At 42.8% G+C, this 6749-nt stretch overlaps 1 non-coding gene across 1 annotated transcript; it reads right to left on the bottom strand.

Moving 5' to 3' along the window:
- Window positions 1-2665: 2665 nt before the first annotated feature.
- Window positions 2666-2772, bottom strand: LOC123456786. The gene has a single exon (XR_006634664.1). It is a non-coding gene; the product is annotated as a U6 spliceosomal RNA (small nuclear RNA).
- Between the last annotated feature and the right edge of the window lie 3977 nt (window positions 2773-6749).

The following is a 6749-nucleotide window of genomic DNA, read 5'->3' as shown; positions in this document are numbered from 1 at the left end:
ATCTCTCCAGCCCTAATCAATTAATTTTAATGTTTCTTGTTCAGTGCTTGGGATTGAACCCAGAGCCTTACACTTGCTAGGCAAGTGTTTTACAACTGAACTGCATCCTCAGCCCCCAGAACTCTTTTTTTTTGGCATATGTGTATGATATGTGGATGGGTACACATGTGGGACATACTCATGCACATGCATGTGGAGGTCAATGTTGGTTGACTGCCTTAGTTGCTTTTTGTCTTATTTTTTTGAGACAGGATCTCTCACCGAACCTAGAGCTCACTGATTCAGCTGGACTAGCTAGCCAGCAAGCCCTAATGATCTTCCTGTCTCTGCCTCTCTAGTGTTAGGATTATAGGCATGTGCCACCACGCTTGGCATTTCATTTTATTTTATTTATTTGAGAGAGAAAGAGAAAGAGAAAGAGGGAGGGAGGGAGGGAGGGAGAGAGAGAGAGAGAGAGAGAGAGGGAGGGAGGGAGGGAGGGAGGGAGGGAGGGAGGGGGAGAGGGAGAGGGAGAGAGAGAGGGAGGGAGAGAGAGAGAGAGAGAATGGGCACACCAGGGCCTGCAGCCATTGCGAATGAACTCTAGATACATGTGCCACCTTGTACATTTGGCTTATGTGGGTACTGGGGAATCAAACCTGGGCTCTTAGTTTTTGCAGGCAAGTGCCTTTGAAAGACCCCCCGGGGGAGACCTTCACTCAAGTCTCGAGATAGCTTGCACCCAAAGACACACGGGAGACCAAACTTGCTGCAAAAGCATGAGGCTTTATTCGGGAAACCAGAGCCCTGGGGTCGACTCGTATCTCATGCAGGAGACAGAGGAGTCGACCCTGAGCCCTATTGGGTGTTTCTTTTTATAGCAAGGAAGGGAAAGGGGAGGGGGTTTCACAAGGGTATTTGCAAAGCTTGTACAGTTATGTCTACATATCTTATTTGTGCATAACCAGAGTTTAAGTGCTTGGTCAGACTGTCTTGGGAAACTATTTTATTATTTTGGTTTTTCTTAAAACTGTATTTTTGTTTTTCCTCTTCCCGGGACATAAGGTTTAGGTTGACCCGACCAACCCATATCTTGGGCCACCCGCAGCCTATCTTTTAGCCTATTTTTGATTTGCTCCTCCCTGAATATACAGTTCAGGCTGTCCCCCAGCTGTTTCTTCACTAAGTTTACTTTAAAATTTTCCATCCTGCCTTTCACCTTAACCACTAAGAAATCTTTCTAGCCCAGCACTTGGCATTTCACATAGGTGCTGGGGATCTGAACTCAGGTCTTTGTGCCTCAGTAGCAATCACTTTATCCAGTGAGCTGACTCCCCAGGCCCCAATACTTCTTAAAATAATTTTGTTTCCTTTAATGTGATTGTTTTTCTTTACTATGTTGTGAATCCCATCAACTATACCCCTGCTAGGCTCATTTTTCACTATGTCACTGATTACTTTGACTAGTATAAACAAATAACTTTATATAGACATTATTTTATATGTTCTGTGACTAGTATAATTTTAAGTTAGGCTATCTGTGTTGTCAATGGTAGCATTTTCAGGAATATATAGTATCATTTATGAAACAATCTTCTGACCTCAAAGTCTTATTTCGACCCCTCTTGTCACCTTACTAGTAGTAGGTGGCCTTGGGCAAACATGTCAGAACCTTGGGGTCAAGGTCCTAAAGTGATGACATTACAACCTTTCCTACCTACCTCAGGTTTTTTGTACAAATTGATAAGGTCATTGAACACAAAATTGTTCTCACGAGTGTAAAGTACTGTGAAAGGAGAATTCTTGGTAAGTCAATGAAGTTAGCCATAGCTAATATTCATGTCTCTATTCAAAAACTTTTTGATTTGTGTTTTTTTTTTTTTGAGGTAGAGTTTTACTGCAACTCAGGCTGACATGGAATTCACTATGTAGTCTCAGGGTGGCCTCAAACTCACAGTGGTCCTCCTACCTCTGCCTCCCAAATGCTGGGATTAAAGGCGTGTGTCACCACACCCAGCTTTCTTCTAATCAAAAACTGTTACAGAATGGTCCCTCAAATAAACCAAGGGTGAAACCTTTTTTTAAAAATTTTTATTAACATTTTCCATGATTATAAAATATATCCCATGGTAATTCCCTCCCTCCCCACCCCCACACTTTCCCACTTGAAATTCCATTCTCCATCATATTACCTCCCCATTACAATCATTGTAATTACATATATACAATATCAACCTATTAAGTATCCTCCTCCCTTCCTTTCTCCACCCTTTATATCTCCTTTTTAACTTACTGGCTTCTGCTACTAAGTATTTTCCTTCTCACACAGAAGCCCAGTCATCTGTAGCTAGGATCCACATATGAGAGAGAACATGTGGCGCTTGGCTTTCTGGGCCTGGGTTACCTCACTTAGTATAATCTTTTCCAGGTCCATCCATTTTTCTGCAAATTTCATAACTTCACTTTTCTTTACCACTAAGTAGAACTCCATTGTATAAATGTGCCACATCTTCATTTTCCACTCATCAGTTGAGGGACATCTAGGCTGGTTCCATTTCCCAGCTATTATAAATTGAGCAGCAATAAACATGGTTGAGCACGTACTTCTAAGGAAATGAGATGAGTCCTTTGGATATATGCCTAGGAGTGCTATAGCTGGGTCATATGGTAGACCAATCTTTAGCTGAAAAATATGGAACGCTTCACGAATTTGCGTGTCATCCTTGCGCAGGGGCCATGCTAATCTTCTCTGTATCGTTCCAATTTTAGTATATGTGCTGCCGAAGCGAGCACACCTTTTTTTTTTTTTTTAACTTGAGACATTTTGATGCACTTCACAAGACCTGAAGGAGATGTGTGACTAGTGAGGAAAGACTTATTTAGATAAGCTCAGTCTAATGAGTGACTGGCTTTGCTTTTTGTTTGGAACCTGGGATTTTTCTGCAAGCTGGGTTTCTCATGGTGTGATAAGACTACAGTTCCCCTGGTTTGGTGGTCTCAGTGGTTATTTTACATGTCCCTTTTTTCTGGATCCTTTGCACACATTGAAATCATTCCATGGATGGCTGCCTTATAATTTTGTCTCTTTCTACATTAATTGTGAATGGCTTAAAAGTTGTTGTTTTCTGATTTATGGCATCAAATTTATATTAGTGCATACTAAAAAAAAGAACTTGTAAGTGCCTGGGCATGGTGGCACATGCCTTTAGTCCCAGCACTATAGGAAGACCCTACCTTGAAAAAAAGTAAGTGAAATAGCTTAATGTAGAGTGACCAATTAAAATTAAGCAAATAAAGACTATAATATGCACACTATATTCCTGGCCTATTATACTGAGTAATCTTTTTTTCTTTTTCTTTTTTTTTTTTCTTTTTCTTTTTTGTTTTTTCAAGGTAGGGTCTCACTCTAGCTCAGGCTGACTTGGAATTCACTATGTAGACTCTGGGTGGCTTTGAATGCTTGGCAATTCTCCTACCTCTGCCTCCTGAGTGCTGGGATTAAAGACATGTACCACCATGCCCAACTAAGTCTAATTGTTTTAAGGTTTATTTATTAAAATTTATTATTTATTTGAAAGCAGAAAAAGAGATAACAAGAAGAGATACAGAGAGAAAATCGGCATATCAGGACCTCCAGCCACTTAAAATGAAGTCCACATGTGCCACTTTGTGCATCTGGCTTCACAGGGGTACTGGAGAATCGAACTTGGGTCATTAGGCTTTGCAAGAAAATGCCTTAACTGCTAAGCTATCTCTCCAGCCCTAATTTTTTTCAAAGTTTTACTTTTAAAAAAAAAATTGCAAGGGGAAAGAGACAGAGAGAGAGAGAATGGGTGCACCAGGACCTGTAGCCACTGTAAGTGAGCTCCAGATGCAGGTACCACTTTGTGCATCTGGCTTTATGTAGGTGCTGGGGAAATGAACCCAGGTTTAAGGCTTTGCAAGCAAGCCTCTTAACTGCTGAGCCATTTCTCCAGGCCCTGAGTCTAATCTTTTGACTGACTTATTCTCTTTTAAGGGGGGAAAGTCAGAGTCAATGTATTTGTTAGTGTTTGTACAAACAAGATGCAAGAATGTGGTGGTTTGTAAAAAAAAAAAAAAAGTCCATGTAGCCTCAGGTGTTTGTGATTAAGTTTCCTACTTAGTCTTCAGCTAGGAGCGTTTGGGAGGTGGAGCCCTGCTGGTGGAGGAAGTTTGTCATCAGGGATGGACATGGAGGTGGATTCTAGCCCTATGTGTGTGTCTGGAGTCAGCTCATGCTCTCTGGTTCTGCTGCTGTTTCTCTGTTGTGGATGTATGATGAAGTGAGCCAGGTTCCTCTGCCATGATGAAGCTTCCTCTAGAAATTGTAAACCTGAAATAAACCCTTTCCTCCCATGAGCTGCTTCTGGTCAGGTGTTTGTCCCAACAGCTAGAAGGCAACAACTACAAACCACTAACTCAAAAATAATAGAAATTTAACCCCTAATAAAAGTGCATCCTTAAGGCAGCCATGGTGGAAGTTGGGCATGGTGGCGCATGCCTTTAATCCCAGCACTCAGGAGGCAGAAGTAGAAGGGTCATCGTGCGTTCAAGGCCATATTGAGACTATATAGTGCATTCCAGGTCAGCCTGGCCTAGAGCGAGCCCCTACCTTGAAAAATCAAAATAAAAATTTTTATTTATTTATTTGCAAGAGGAGAGAGAGAGAGTATGGGCATACCAGGGCCTCTAGCCACTGCAAACGAAGTCCAGATGCATCTGCCACCTTGTACATCTGGGTTACATGGGTACTGGGGAATTGAACCCTGGGCCTTGGGCTTTATAGGCAAGCACTTAATCACTGAGCCATCTCTCCAGCCCTCAGTGTGCTTTTGAATGCTTCCACTGATCATTTCACTGCCTTATTAAGGCCTGTGACTGTTAATATTTTTAATACCTGCCATTCTTAGTACTTATAGGCAGTTTACACAAGTAAATTTGCCACTTCTAAGGGAGCCATGGCCTGCTGCATGACCCACTTATTTGCCAACACCATTAAGATGGCTTTCTTCAGTTTTTTTCCCTCTAATGTGGCAACTCACTGTGACTTGGAAATGCTAATTTGGGCTTGGGCACAACTTTCAAGTGCATAGCATTTGAATAATATCTCTGGTATGGCATGATACTTGTCTGTTTTCTTAAGTCCTCACTTGGAATTTGAGGGTTTTTTAAATTAAATTTAAAACTTTAAAGATTTTATTTATTATTATTATTTGGATATTCAAGGTAGGGTTTCACTCTAGTCCAGGCTGACCTGGAATTCACTATGGTGTCTTAGGGTGGCCTCAAACTCACAGTGATCTGCCTACCTCTGCCTCCTGTGTGTTGGGATTAAAGGTGTGAGCCACCACGCCTGGCTATTTATTTATTTTTGAGAGAGAGAGAGAGAGAAAGAGGGAGAGAGAGAAAATGGGTGTGCCAGGGCTCCCAGCAGCTGCAGGCGAAGTCCAGACACATGTGCCACCTTGTGCATCTGGCTTACGTGGGTCCTGGGGAATCAAACCTGGGTCCTTAGGCTTTGCAGGCAAAGGCCTTAACTGCTGAGCCTTCTCTCCAGCTCATATTTGAGGTTTTTGTATGTCACCATCACTACATTAGATCCAACAGTAGAACAATTGCTCCAACGTACAGTCTGTACAAAATTGTGGTTTTCTAGCATCATCTAACTCCAATGATAAATTCCTCATTTCCCAGGTTTCAAAGGAAAAATACTGAAGAAAAATCCCATCCAGACTAAACCATCTGTCCAGCCTCACCAATCCTCAGACCGCCCCGTGTCAACAGTGGGCACTACAGCTTTGGCACCATCATCTGCTCTCAGCATCTTGCACATCATACTCTTGGGAGTGGGCTGGGGCTGGAAGGGAACGGGAGACTGCACACTAGCAATGAGGCCATTTACTTCTGAGGCACAATCTTACTCTGTAGCGCAGGCTGCTTCCAACTCATAGCAATCCTCCTACCTCAGCTGCCGGGCTGCCCCGGCCAGGAACACACAGGCAGTTATTTATATAACGTTGACGACGAGGGTGGAAATTTTAGGAAGGGCCAATAGTAAACCGCGACTTTTGAAATGATTGGTCCCAAGCTTGCGCAAGCGAGAATTCCAGCTCCTACGCGGAAGTGGCAGGCCAGAAGCCATTAGGCATCTTGCTGAGTCATATCTGGCCCGAGGCAGATCACCAAACTTTAGCTAGGCTCAGGAAGTTCCACTAAGCCTCACTCCTGGGCCTCTCAAGGCCCAACACTCAGCATCTCAAATACTCAAATTATAGGCATGAGCCAGATGTGGTGGTGCATGCCTTTAATCCCAGCACTCAGGAGGCAGAAGTAGGAGGATCACGTGAGTTTGAGGCCACACGGTGAGACTACATATTGAATTCCAGGACAGCTCTGAGCTAGAGTGGGACCCTACCCCAGAAAACTAACAACAACAACAAAATTACAGGCATGAACCACCATGTTTTCATTATATAATTTACTTTTATTTTTATTTATTTGCAATCACAGAGAGAGAGATATAGAAGAGAGACAGATGGAGAGAGAATAGCCACACCAGGATCTGTAGCCACTGCAAATGAACTCCAGATGCATATACCCCTTGTGCATCTGGCTTATCTGGGTCCTGGGAATTGAGCCTGTGTCCTTTGGCTTCACAGCTAAATGCTTTAACTGCTAAGCCATCTTTCCAGCCCATGTTTTCATTTTTTGAGGCAGAGTCTTTCTATATACCCCAGGCTGATCTCAAG

Source organism: Jaculus jaculus, chromosome X, assembly GCF_020740685.1.
Source record: "Jaculus jaculus isolate mJacJac1 chromosome X, mJacJac1.mat.Y.cur, whole genome shotgun sequence".
In the NCBI taxonomy this organism is placed as follows: domain Eukaryota; kingdom Metazoa; phylum Chordata; class Mammalia; order Rodentia; family Dipodidae; genus Jaculus; species Jaculus jaculus.
This window is presented reverse-complemented; position numbering and strand designations above follow the sequence as displayed.